This window comes from Cardiocondyla obscurior, linkage group LG11, assembly GCF_019399895.1.
Source record: "Cardiocondyla obscurior isolate alpha-2009 linkage group LG11, Cobs3.1, whole genome shotgun sequence".
Classification (NCBI taxonomy): Eukaryota; Metazoa; Arthropoda; class Insecta; order Hymenoptera; family Formicidae; genus Cardiocondyla; species Cardiocondyla obscurior.
The window spans coordinates 4,662,583-4,675,057 of NC_091874.1; the positions used below are offsets into that span (position 1 = coordinate 4,662,583).

Genomic DNA, 12,475 nt, shown 5'->3' on the forward strand with positions numbered 1-12,475 from the left:
TTAAGCGATCCTTGATCCGGAATGCGGTAAACTGGCCGATAAGAGCGCGTGTCGTCTCATGCCAAGCGTGGAAGTGTGCATTCGGAAAGTTCGATCACTCGGATGCGCGGTATAAATCACTGTCGTTAAATATCAAAAGCCGTTTCGCCGTTCGCAGCGGAGTGAAAGCAAGCAATCGATATTTCCCGTACAATTACAATACTCGTAAGCTTCTTAAATTAAATTCTTTTTAATCGAACTTAATTATATTTATTATATTTTTTGTTCCGCGAATAAAGATATTATTTTCACGTTTCTCAGCCTTTAAACGTAATAATTTATCTATATAAATTATACTACTATTTCTACGAAATCGCATGCTTCCTGATATCCGCGCATGACTCCCGTTTGTCAGATGTATGATCAGTTACCTCAGAACGCCAGTGTAATCGGTGAGATGGAATCAATTGCCATCTAGTCGATCGACTGACGAGTTACCTCAACTCAGGTTGGAATTTACGCTATGATTCGACAGACAATCGCGTTCTCTCGAAAGCTCGGTGAAAACTATGCGAACATTGCCCGAGGCACGTTTCAGTATCCAATATTTTGACTGAGTATTTATTACAATTTTACATAACAAAATATCGCTCGTTAAAAAGAGATTTATTAAGCAACTCCGCGGGTTACAAATATCCGCACGTTAAAATAATATCGTATTACGATTAGCAAATTAAAAGACGTTGAATTAAAATGATTGCGTCCGTTTATCCAATTTCGATATAAATTATTGAGCATATAATACATGCATGTGCCATTTACTTCAGTCGTTGAAATATTATGTGAAATAAATTTGTTATCATCATTATATTCCGAGTTTCACAACATTCATTTATCAAATGTAAAATATAAATTGCTACTAGACATAATCTCAAATTTTATATTAAACAGAACGAAGCAAGAAATAAAAAAAAAATTCTTTATCCCGGACACGCCAAATATCTATGTATCAAAATTAATCCTAAATGAAATTTCCTCGGGTATTTGTCAGTCAAAACAGAGGTCGACAACGCGATTAATTTCTCAGCGACGAAATCGCAAAATTCATAGCACGCGCGATAGCGAAATTACTATCGCCGGTTCGACGACCGGTTTAAACGCCGTGGCGATATTAATGCGAGTGGGCTTAAAGTGTTAACGGGGCAAACATGAGATAGCTCCGTGGCGTTTCCAGGTCAGTCGCTCTCGGGACAGTCGGGAAACCAGGGAAGAAGATCGAGAAGAAGGAGGAAACGAACTACTCCCGCGAGATGCAATCGCTCGACTTTAATGTCGCCGCTGCTACCAGCGGTCAGTAGCCGGGATCGGCTGCCGACTGACCAAGCCCGGTCGCCAGCGACTCACCCCGAACCTAGGTAGTGCGGAACACACTCTCGAACACTATGCCCTCGCGAACCTCGTCGTGGCCGAGTAGAATAAGCGAGCGCCACAGCGCTATGTTTTCTGGCGACCGGCCAGACATCCCTGAGATCTTGTTCGACCGCACTCCGTTCGCCCTCGCATATCCCCCGTGAAAACATGGACGTCCCTTTTCCTCCCCCCACCTGACGCTTTCCAGAATTGATATCCGGGATCTTCTCTTCTACCGTATCCCCTTTTCTCTCTTTCATCGTCCATCCACCTGTTCTCACCTTCACCCCTGACTCCACTTTATTTCTATTCGTTATCACCTACTGCGGATCTACTCGCTGGTGGTTTATCGACCACTTCTCCCTTTCCTGAATTTCACCCTGTACTTTCCCCCCCTTCCCCCAGCTTCCGAATGGACTCGCCCAGTATCGATCTGTGAAGATCTATTAACAAAGCTATGACTATCGTACGGCCGGCCTACTCAGATCGATGATTTTTTGATCTCCGCGAATTATTTTGCAACATATTTTATGTTCGTGCGTTCGTTTTACTATACATATATATTTTATAAATTATATCTCGGGTAATCAACGCGTCGATAATTCATTTAATAAAATGTATCGCTCATCAAAAACTAATATTGATTCGGCGACCGTTTCGTTCTCAAAGGTGCGCGCAGATTGTCAGGCCCGAGGTAACAAAGGTTGCACGGTGGACGTATTATTTGATCAGAGGGAGTTTGAGCCGAAACTCAAAGGCGTGACAGTCGTATAATCTAATTATGACACCGTTACACGTCTTTGTCATAATTATTGTGCCCGCTGTAGCAGCGGAGAAATATGAAAGCCATAATTGAGTAACATTGACGTAGTTAATAGCAAACTGGGACGCGAGTATAGGACCACTCAGCGGGTCACTCCTGACAATAAAGACCACTGAATATATTTCAGTTTAGACAAACTATTACTATATTTTATTGTATATATTATAAAATAATGTATTACGGCTTGAACACAAAAAAAAAAATTATTGCAGCGTCACATATTCTCTGCCAGCGAAGGAATCATCGATGCGTTAATAAAAAAAAACTGCACAGTCAAAACTAGCTATCGCGCGGGCATTTATTTCTCGCTTGTGTTCGAAACATCTAAAAGATTATTCTCGTAACAAAAGATTAACAAAACGTGATGGTTTAACGGCATAAATAGCTTGTTCACGACAAGGAATCGCTGCCGCTTATTGTCTGCGTGCTTCGCAGGCGTTTTATCAGAGCCTCCACGCTAGATAATGTGGAATCTCATCTAGCTTGGAAACTTAAGACATTCGACTTTGCGACCGTCAGCTCTTATCTTCCGCAGCTCTTATCCCTCTCTCGCTTTTAACGCGGAATCGCGCGGGTGGAATGCACCGGATAAAAAAGAATGATGCATCCATTACCCTACTTTCGTTCGTAATTAGTTAAGCGCCTTAGCGTCACGCACGAATCAATGACCGCTGTCGCATATTCGAATACGAGAAAAATAAGTGAAGCTAAAAATTATTAATAAATAAGCGACTGTCTTCTCGACACTTTGCTTGTTCGAATTCTTTAAAACGAAAGTTTTTATCCCGATACTTCTCAAAAAAATTTTGTGACATACTAAAAAGCGTATTGCGCTTAAAAATTACAAAAAGAAAAAAAGTTAACTCGTTTGTTTGACCATAAAATAAACTAGATATTATCTTACATATTAAATTAAAAATCCGCGGGTTTACGAAATACAATTTTGAACAAAATGGGTAGAAAATTCTATCTGTAAAATTGCAATACGTGTTGAAAATAAAATAAAATTCGAGAACAATGCATCGTATGACAAAACGCAGACGAATACAATGCATGAAAATTTAGTCGCGAAATGTTTCCCAGTTTTTTCCCTTTTATTGCTTGTCAGTGATAGACTTCCTGACGTAAAAATGCAAGTAAAAATGAAAGTATGACGTTTGAATTTATGTGATTGAAAACTATTGATGCTGAACAAGAGGTCGCGTGTATGCACGTCTCTAACATTTAATTTAATAGCAAAAAGACTAATATTAATATTAAAAAAAAAAAATTATTACAAGATTAATTAAATTTATGAAATAAAACTGAACCATCATCGTGCTCTGATATTCTTTGACTGGTTGACAATTTTGTTTTAAATTCAACAAAATCCAACCGTAAACTTTACACGATTTTCCAAACGCGTTGCGTATAACGCCGTGCAACCAATGTAACCGACGTAATGTATCACTTTTCTAGTGTGAATGTTCATCGAACAGAAACGAGATGAACTCCCAGAGATGCGGTTGAACGAAACACTCACGTTTGTTGTTAAATTACAGTTTACGAAAATTAGACGGATAAATGTGTAACGCAGCGTCGTGCACCGACGCTGCTTTACTTTAGTTTAATTACCGGAGTTTCTATAAGACAAACTTTCCTCGACATTACTTCGCAGAATTCCAGCTACAATTTCATTTGTTACGTAACAGCATAATGCAATGGGCCCCGGCGTGCCAGACCCAGACACCGACGTGCGTGCACAAAGCTGCCAATTAATTATTATCATATTAAATTACACTCCGCTTTTAATCTAACAATACCTGTTATTTATTTTTCAATGACTGCGATATCGATTAAAATGAGCCAGAAATTAACACTAATGTTAACCGAACTTAAAAGGGCACTCTGAACAAATTTTTAACGACTACTTCCAATTATGAAACAAAATTATTCGCAGTTAGGTACACGCATGTCTGACAAAAAATAACGGAAAGCTCTGGGAATTGGAAAATCGGGGGATCCTATTAATTTATGGCAACCGACGCGATGTGGAGCACGGAAGTGCATTCATGATGAATCTAATGGCGATTGCAAGTGCTCGAAAACCAAAATCCTTTCAGCATTGCAAAAATCATTAACCATGCATACGTTGTGTGTAATCCGTGCTAACTAAAATCGTACCGATAACGAAGCTAATACATTTGTGAAAACCACTGTAAAGTACGATATGATATCAATAGAAACAATTTAATGTAACTGTATTTTTAGTGATACAGCGATATTACGATTTGTGGGTGTATACAGTAAAGCTTTCATAATATAACATAAAAATAACAAAAATATTTATTCGCCGAAATATCCAATATATACAAATACGGTCAGTTTTGTTGTTAATTGTGACTAAAAAAAAAATTAAAGTTAACTTAAATGTATAATTAAAATATTATTCCTCTAGAATCGTAAAACTAAATTTAATATCACAGTCATATTTTACAATCAAATGTACATTCACGTTAAATTCCGAAAATATCTGATTTGCATTTAAAAATAATTTAACGTTACCGTGAGAACCGTAAAATTTTATTTGTAAAATGGATCTCTGCGTTGTGCAACGATCAATGTAATGCCGTAAGTTCCCGTTGAATTTTCGCGAAGTCGCGGAAGTCTTCGAACGGCTAAAGTTCCCCGAGCAATCTCCAGTCGCGAATAATACGAAATTTCCGCGAGGGGCGTTAAAAAAAAAAAAAAAAAAAATGTCGATCTCCCGTGACGCACATTTTCGAGACCCGAAAGATCTCTCCCGGCGACACCGAAGCGACGTTGGATTGGAAAGTTTCCAGTGAGAATTTTCTAGCCTTCGTTTCTTTCTCCCATCAGTCGTATATCGATCACGCCTTTAATTTATTTTACCCAGGACGAATACGTAGCACACATACGTGCGCCGTAAATCAGTGCTTAAGAATCCCGCGGTAAATCGTCGATCGAAAATCTTACGAAGAAAAACACCCGTCGATTTTGAATTGTGCGTATCGCTCGCGTGGCATTCGAACAACCTGACGAAGCATGTTTGCAGCTTGACAGAGTGGTATGTACATGCGATCGTTAAATCGTTTTTTTTTTTTCCCCTTTTTTTCCACTGACATTTTAATCGAGCACAATACTTTTTATTTATTACCAAAGAGCGATTCAAAAGATATAAAATAATGCATTGGCTTTTCGTTAATAAATGTAATATACGGAACAATATTACTTGCAAAAACTAAATAAATTACCTTCGCTGAAAAAAAAGAAAAAAAATGAAGCTGCCTAATGGTAGTTTTAAGCAGGTAAAAGTGAGATAAATCGGAATGTAACTAAAGCAAGGACCGGTTTCTTTCCGCACGCTAGTCTGCTTGATTAGAAAAGTTTCGACTTTTACTTTATTGTTGGAGCGACGGTGCACGAACATCGGCGTTTCCCTAATGTCTTCGACGTGCGATTGTCCGTCAATGCGCTTCCTTTCTCAGGATTTTTGTCGTTGAATTTTACGCGTCTGTGACGATATGAGCTTTTTCGTGACGATACCACGTGGGAAAAGTAAGCAGAAGCGCGTGTTTTATAAACATTTGGAATCACGCATGAATATTTAAATTCTCACGTAAGCGCACCGATTTCTATGTAAATTGAGTAGCAAGCATATTCCAGCGTGAGGTAAAAAAAAAAAAAAAAGTAACACGGTGGCAATGTATGCATTAGTGAACAATGTTTATTTTGTTCTTCTGTGCGAATAAATGATTCCAGATTCTCGCCCAATTATTGATTTTGTCTGACCTGCTTCAAATTACCTTTACCGTTATTGTCGCACATAGCATTATTCAACGAGGTAATTTCAATTCTTGCTCCGACCTGATCAATACGGTTTTATCTCGTATATTTTTTACTCCCCCTCGCGTACTACAGATTTTATTTTTCATATTACCGATACGTCTACGCAGAAAATTATTCTAGATTTAATAATAAAAAAAAAACAAAAGTACTGTTAATAAAACGTCATGTAAAACAATCGTATAAAATCGCCTTATCGCATAAAAAGATTAATTCGACTATAATATAAAGAATATTTATATTTCCAATTCGTAGAAATAAGCTATTCCAGATTCACATTGGATTTTACTCTTGCACACTTTTATTTTTAAGATCGATTAAGTTATACAATCGTATTTAAAGTCTAAAATGAAATAAAATGGAACCTATTCAACATTTTCTTTATTCCGCGGTAAAAAAAAAAGTCTCCCGTACTTCAAAACCTACCTTTGCCCCCCTTTTTTTTCATAGATAATTTATATTCGCGTTGGACATTCAAAAAATTGCTTATATTCCCACTTCCAACGACAGGGACATGAATCCTAACTTCGAGAAAATGCATGGAACGAGGTGCGCATCCAGTCTCATGAATATCAAATAATCTCAAATTACCCAGTAAGTACTTAATATCGGTCACGAAGGCAATATCGAACGCACGCGCACGCTACATCGAGATTCCCGGGAAACGAGATCTTACGCGAAACGACCGTTCATATGGACCTAGCACACGCGCATACACGATCAGCCTTCAATTTCCAATTGTTCGAAATAAGTCGTCTACATAAACGGCAGAAGCGGCTCCGCCGCGGTCGTGCAATTTGCGATAGAGAGCACTAAATTATTATTCTTGAGCACATACACGGAACGAAATGAAAATTACGACTTCCACGTAAGGCGCAAGAGGCGGAGCAGAGACGGAACGGTCGACTCTGGAGAATCTTTTAAAATCGTAATGCATATCTCGCACGGACCAAGAAACGATTAGAGATAAAGATCTCTTCTTCGTAATACCGACCGACCTCGAACGCTAAACTTCCGACGATCTGGTTACGGAAGAAACGGGAAAGGCTGCGCCGCGAAAATTACGTCAAAGAAGGAAATAATACGTTCCACCTGCGGCAAAGTCGATAAGCATCATTCGCGTCGGTGAATGAGAGTAATTGGATTGTCTCCCTTCATACATTTCACTTTTATTGCCGTTGAGTACAGCCAGTAATACAGACCGATTCATCCTGACACTCGTGATTAGAGCTACGAGGCATTTCAACGAGAGATCCTTTATGCGCTCTCGGGAAGATAATAGGAGGTGCATTAACCGACGCGTATTCGAGGGTCGCTATCATATTCCAACGATTCGTCTAACTCTGTATTCTCTCACGTTTTCTCATATCAAAGTATAATTACGTTTCAAGCGAAAAGTAGTCGTCCGCTTAAGCCACAACTTGTGGAACCGCTCTATTTTAATTCAATTAAATAAATAATTTTTATTGTTAATAAAGAATTTAAATCGGCAAATAAATGGAGCGATGCAAGTGTCATAAATTCCCTCTCGCTAGGATTATTTTAAAAGCCGTGAGTTCCCTTAACGGAATTCGAGCGCGATAAAAAGTTTGGGGAACTTCGCACGGTCTTGCAATCGTCTTTTCATGTTACTTCAAACCGCAGATTGTAAGACGTGCAACGACGAAGTCACGCGCAACCGTGCCTGCATTCGCGAAGATATCCGCAACGCTTTCTTGTCTCGTGACCGAAATGGTGAGTCGCGCGAGAGTTCGCAACTGTGTTCGGTTTCGGAACCGCGGCAATAGTTGTCGGGCCTCACTGGAAATTCGGTATTCTCTCGCTTCTTGCATACCGCATCTCTCGCGCACGATGGAATTTCAAGCCCCGCGCGCAGGTTGGCGCAACTTTAGTCAAGCCGAGCGGAAACGGGACTCCAAGGATGTTCCATTTTGCGAGGCGTCCTACTATCGCGAGGCAGCGTCGCAATACTTTATAAAGGAAATCGAGAACGGTGTTATGGGATCACGAGTGTATCGCGGCGTCGAAGAGAAAATACCCACCCGATGAACAACAATGTCATAAAAATTCGATTTGCTAAACCGAAAAGGTAGTGTCCTGTCTTATAAATATTTTTCTTGTATATTGAAAATCGCTAAAATATTGCGGAGACAAAAATAAAACAGCAAGCGTGATTTTAGGAAATTATCTAAAGCTTTATTCAAGTCTGCTCGTAATACGCGCTAAAGCTCATTTCTCTATAAAATTTTATTGCATCGTTCACACACGCAGTTTTTAATTATTACAAAAAAGCGAGTTTTATATTTGCTGCTTGAGGTCATGGAATATGCGTTATTCTCGTTCGTTGAAGTCGGAAATTATCGCGTTGTACCGCCGAGAAAATCTCGCAGAAGCGCGTCTCTGTATGTTTCTATTCATTTGTGCACGGTGCAAAAGAGGCGCGTTAAATCAGATGAAAATGCGTAAAGTTACATGCAAAGGTTTCGCACCCAACTTCTCATTTCGCGTGCGTCGTATTTCATACGCAGCGAGTGCAGTAATCCCAACGGAAGGGAAGAAAAAGCGTTACGTGCTTTCTCTTTTGTACATTTTTCCCTCCCGGTGTTTCGCGGAGACTTTTCCGCGCAAAGAAAAGAAGTTCCTGTTCCTTTCCCTAAGCAAGTCGCCTGAGATAATCGGCGATCAAGTACATGTGACCAATCCACTTCCACGACGTTGCTCGCGACAGAAATAAACGACATCGTTCAAAATGATAGATGCGGTCGAGCGCCACGTGAAGTAATATTGCGTCTATACGTTTTACATAAAATATTTATGAACATGGTCGTGCGAGTATATCTCTAATGTTTTAGCAATCACGTCGTACGAAAAGATTAAAGACTTTAAATATTTAGTCGCGGTTCAAGATTTCCGTCATCTAAAGCGTTTCGTATTAAAAAGTAATTACACGCAATCGATATACTGTGATCGTATCGATTATATCTATTTTTTCTAACTATTATATATAAATTTCTAGTCACGGACGCATCGATCTAACTTATTTGTCGCGTAGCCAAAGTTATATCGGTGTAAAAAAATTTATTAATCTTATAAGAAAAAAAGATAATAATAAATGTACGTAAAATGGAAACAACTGTTGCGGATAAAACTCGTTCGTATAAAAAAATTTTTTTTTTTTTTTTGTTTACAGTGATCGAATATCTTTTTATTTTACAGACGACTCGTAAGCCAACAACACCGCGAGCGGATATAGCAAGCAATCAACCAACTCCTGACGAGTCCGTGATTACACGTGACGAGTACAGATGAAAACGCGTGTTGTGTGTAATCCAATTCGCTACGGATAAATCTCGGTTTCAAGTCATATCAAGTGAATTAATCCGCGAACGTAGCTTCGGTTTCGAGTCCGCGCTGATGGCTTCAGCCGAGCTGCTAATTAATCGCCTCCGCGCTTGCCCGTGGGCAAAAAAATCCGCGATAAATCGAGCCGGGAACAGTCGGGACTTACTCTCTCTCTCTCTCTCTTTCTTTTTTTCTCTTATACGCGCCATACGTCACCATAAGCGTCGAGCATATTTCCCGGCTTGCTCGGACCGGAGGTGAGGAAATCCATTTCGTCGGCCAGTAGTCGAATTCGCGATAAGTCAGTCGAGAGAAATTATGCAACGTGTTCCTGCGCCTGAACGAGGCTTCATTAAAAGTGCAGCGTACATACATTACGAACGTCCTGCGCGATAAAAAATTTAAATAATAAACTCCGAAGAATTGTAATGACCCAAAGGGAATCCGACACGTTTAATCTACCGGCGGAAACGCCACCTTGAATTTATTTAACTGCGTGGATTTAGTAATTACACTAATTACGCTATTAACCGCTCGCTAAAATATTCGCGTCATGTTCACGTGTAATTTTTCTTAAAAGCTATCGTGATGCATCTCAGGGTTCGTGCGACGCTTCTCTCGTAGTTGTGAAAGAACATCCACATACTTTACGCGTGAAACTCAAGCGTGCAGTCGCCAGTGCGATAATGTCGCGCGATAAAATCTCTTTTTAGCTCTGACATTTTTATACTAGCCGCATATCGCGCTCGTAAACCGAAGTGACATTTGACGGTACTAGTAAACGTTCCCGCGATGCCTATCCCGATGAGATAACACGGAGGGAAAATTAAATAAGCGATAATTACAGCTTCGTTATGCTAACGAACTATTGTACATCAAGAGTACAACACATAATTTTTTTTTCTATTTTTCTAAATTCATTATATTGGTTCAAAAACTTTTTAAAGGTATTAAAATAATGTAGATATTATTAAATACGAATAAATGTAACGCTAGTAAAAATTATCAACGTCATATTTATTTCCATACTAAAAATAGTTAATTCTATTCGGCGACTGAAGTAATTTTCTTATACAAAAGAGGGATCGACCGCTGCGTAAAATTTAGCCCCGGTATCGTAACTTTGATTTATTGACTGCAATCCGAAATTCCTTCCGTTCAACTTTCCTGTCGACATCAAACCGATGACAGATAAGGGAAATCGCTAGAAAGTAAGGCGCTACCATTCGTTCGCGATCAATCTGAACAAGTTTCCCGAGTGATCCGACTGAGTATTTCTCGTACCCCGAAGTAATCGGCTATTTCGACTTCGCCCGTAGTCCGTACAATCCAATTTCTCGCGTGCATGTAAAGGTTCTTTCAAAAATTTCATTGGTCAGCGCGAACGCGAGATATCGTGCCTGCTCTAACCCAGTCGCGTTTTCAATCTATTTCGTAGTCAGCAATATCGATAATTGGCCTTTCCGGATCTCTTTCGCAATGTTATAGAGCGTAATAACTACAAACTGCATGTGTGAGTGTTATCAATTGACCACGTGATTTTAATATTGCAGTAATAAATATACAATGACAGAGTAACGCCTACAATAAATATACCCACCCAAAGTTTCTTGTGCATTTTCTTTTCGTTTAATATATTTTAAATAACTTTAGACGATGTGATCTGATAACAATATATTTAATAAATATCAGAAAAATTATTAGGAATGACCAAGAGATTTTCAGACAATTTTAAGATAATTATATTCAGATTTTTGTAATGCGTAAATATATATTTGCAAATAATCACACTATTCGTGCTAGAAATAAAGCTACTGTCAAAAATACTTTATTCTTCTACGGTAACAAAAGCTATTCTGCAAGAGCACACGTCACACGTCAAAAGTTGACAGAACGGAAAGGATATTTACATTGCATATATGGGCGCAAATGCAGTTGAGGCGCGCTTCTATATCTGCACTCGCACTCTATATTTTTACCTCCACGAGAGACGGCAAATATTTAAGACAAGTTTGTTTGTCTTTTCCGATCTATAGCCTACATTTGTACGTCTCCGTTCGAATTCGTTGAAAGAGTACGCACACATTTTCTACGCAATCAAAAACTAACTTATTTACTTTCGGAAATTAGTTTACTTTGCAGTATTTCGCCCGAATAGCTGTATTTTAATGTTATTAATTTCACGCAAAATTTAAAATACATATATTAATTTCATTTTATACATAATTTCCCCAAAATGTGTATGCGACTCACCATTTGATGCGCAGCAGCGAAGTTGAAGATACTGCCGGTGACTGTAACATAAAATAAAATAATAATGTAGAGAGATTGATTGTTTAATAAAATAAATAAAAAAGTTTTATTTAATAAAAAAAAAAAAAAAAATATTACAATTTTATCTGAAGAAAAATTAATAGTTACCTAAAGTTGCTTCGCCGATGCAGGATGCCTTTTCCCGGGCCTGCACTTCCTCTCAGCTGGGACGTGTCGAGCCATCCTTCCGCGCACAAGTCACTCGCGAACGCGCCCGGTTTAATTATTACGAGAATTAAGTATTCACGTTCGCGCGTAATTATACGGAACTCGCGTTTATAAAAATCGATTAGCAAAACCCGTCCGATTACTTTCGGCAATCCTGAAAACGACCCGACGAACCGGCCGCGGTTCGTATCTTATTAATTACGGCGGTGCGTTAATTCTTTCTTGATGTAGCAAGCTGTAAGAAATGGTATTAATTGCTGCACATCCTATGGGTGAATTACGCGAGTCTTTTTTAAATTAATATTTTATTTATTAATATTCCGTCCGATTCGCGTTATGTATTAAATTATTGTATTATAGAGTTTTTTTTTTTTATCGCAAGAAAATTTTTCCCTCCCAAATGATGTTCCCTCCCAAAATATTAATAAAGAAATTATTTGGACTCACTGACTGCTGCGCTGTGGCGGAGTACTACAGCTTTCATAATCCTGTAACATAAAAATAAGAAAAATAAATTATAGACATATTCTGAAAATAGTTTTCATAGTTAAAAAAATATATTTGCGCTTTTAATTATTTTTCCAATAAAATAAA

The 12,475-nt window shown here is 38.6% G+C and overlaps 1 protein-coding gene and 1 long non-coding RNA gene across 4 annotated transcripts in view; one reads left to right on the top strand and one right to left on the bottom strand.

Moving 5' to 3' along the window:
• LOC139106554 (uncharacterized) overlaps window positions 1-12,475 on the bottom strand; it is a 206,444-nt gene that overhangs the window by 193,122 nt on the left and 847 nt on the right. The window contains exon 2 of the long non-coding RNA XR_011546382.1: window positions 12,329-12,369. This is a non-coding gene — a long non-coding RNA (uncharacterized lncRNA). The remainder of the gene's footprint in view (window positions 1-12,328; window positions 12,370-12,475) is intronic.
• The window catches only part of Dpr1 (defective proboscis extension response 1), a 251,820-nt gene that overhangs the window by 77,769 nt on the left and 161,576 nt on the right, over window positions 1-12,475 (top strand). The window lies entirely within an intron of this gene.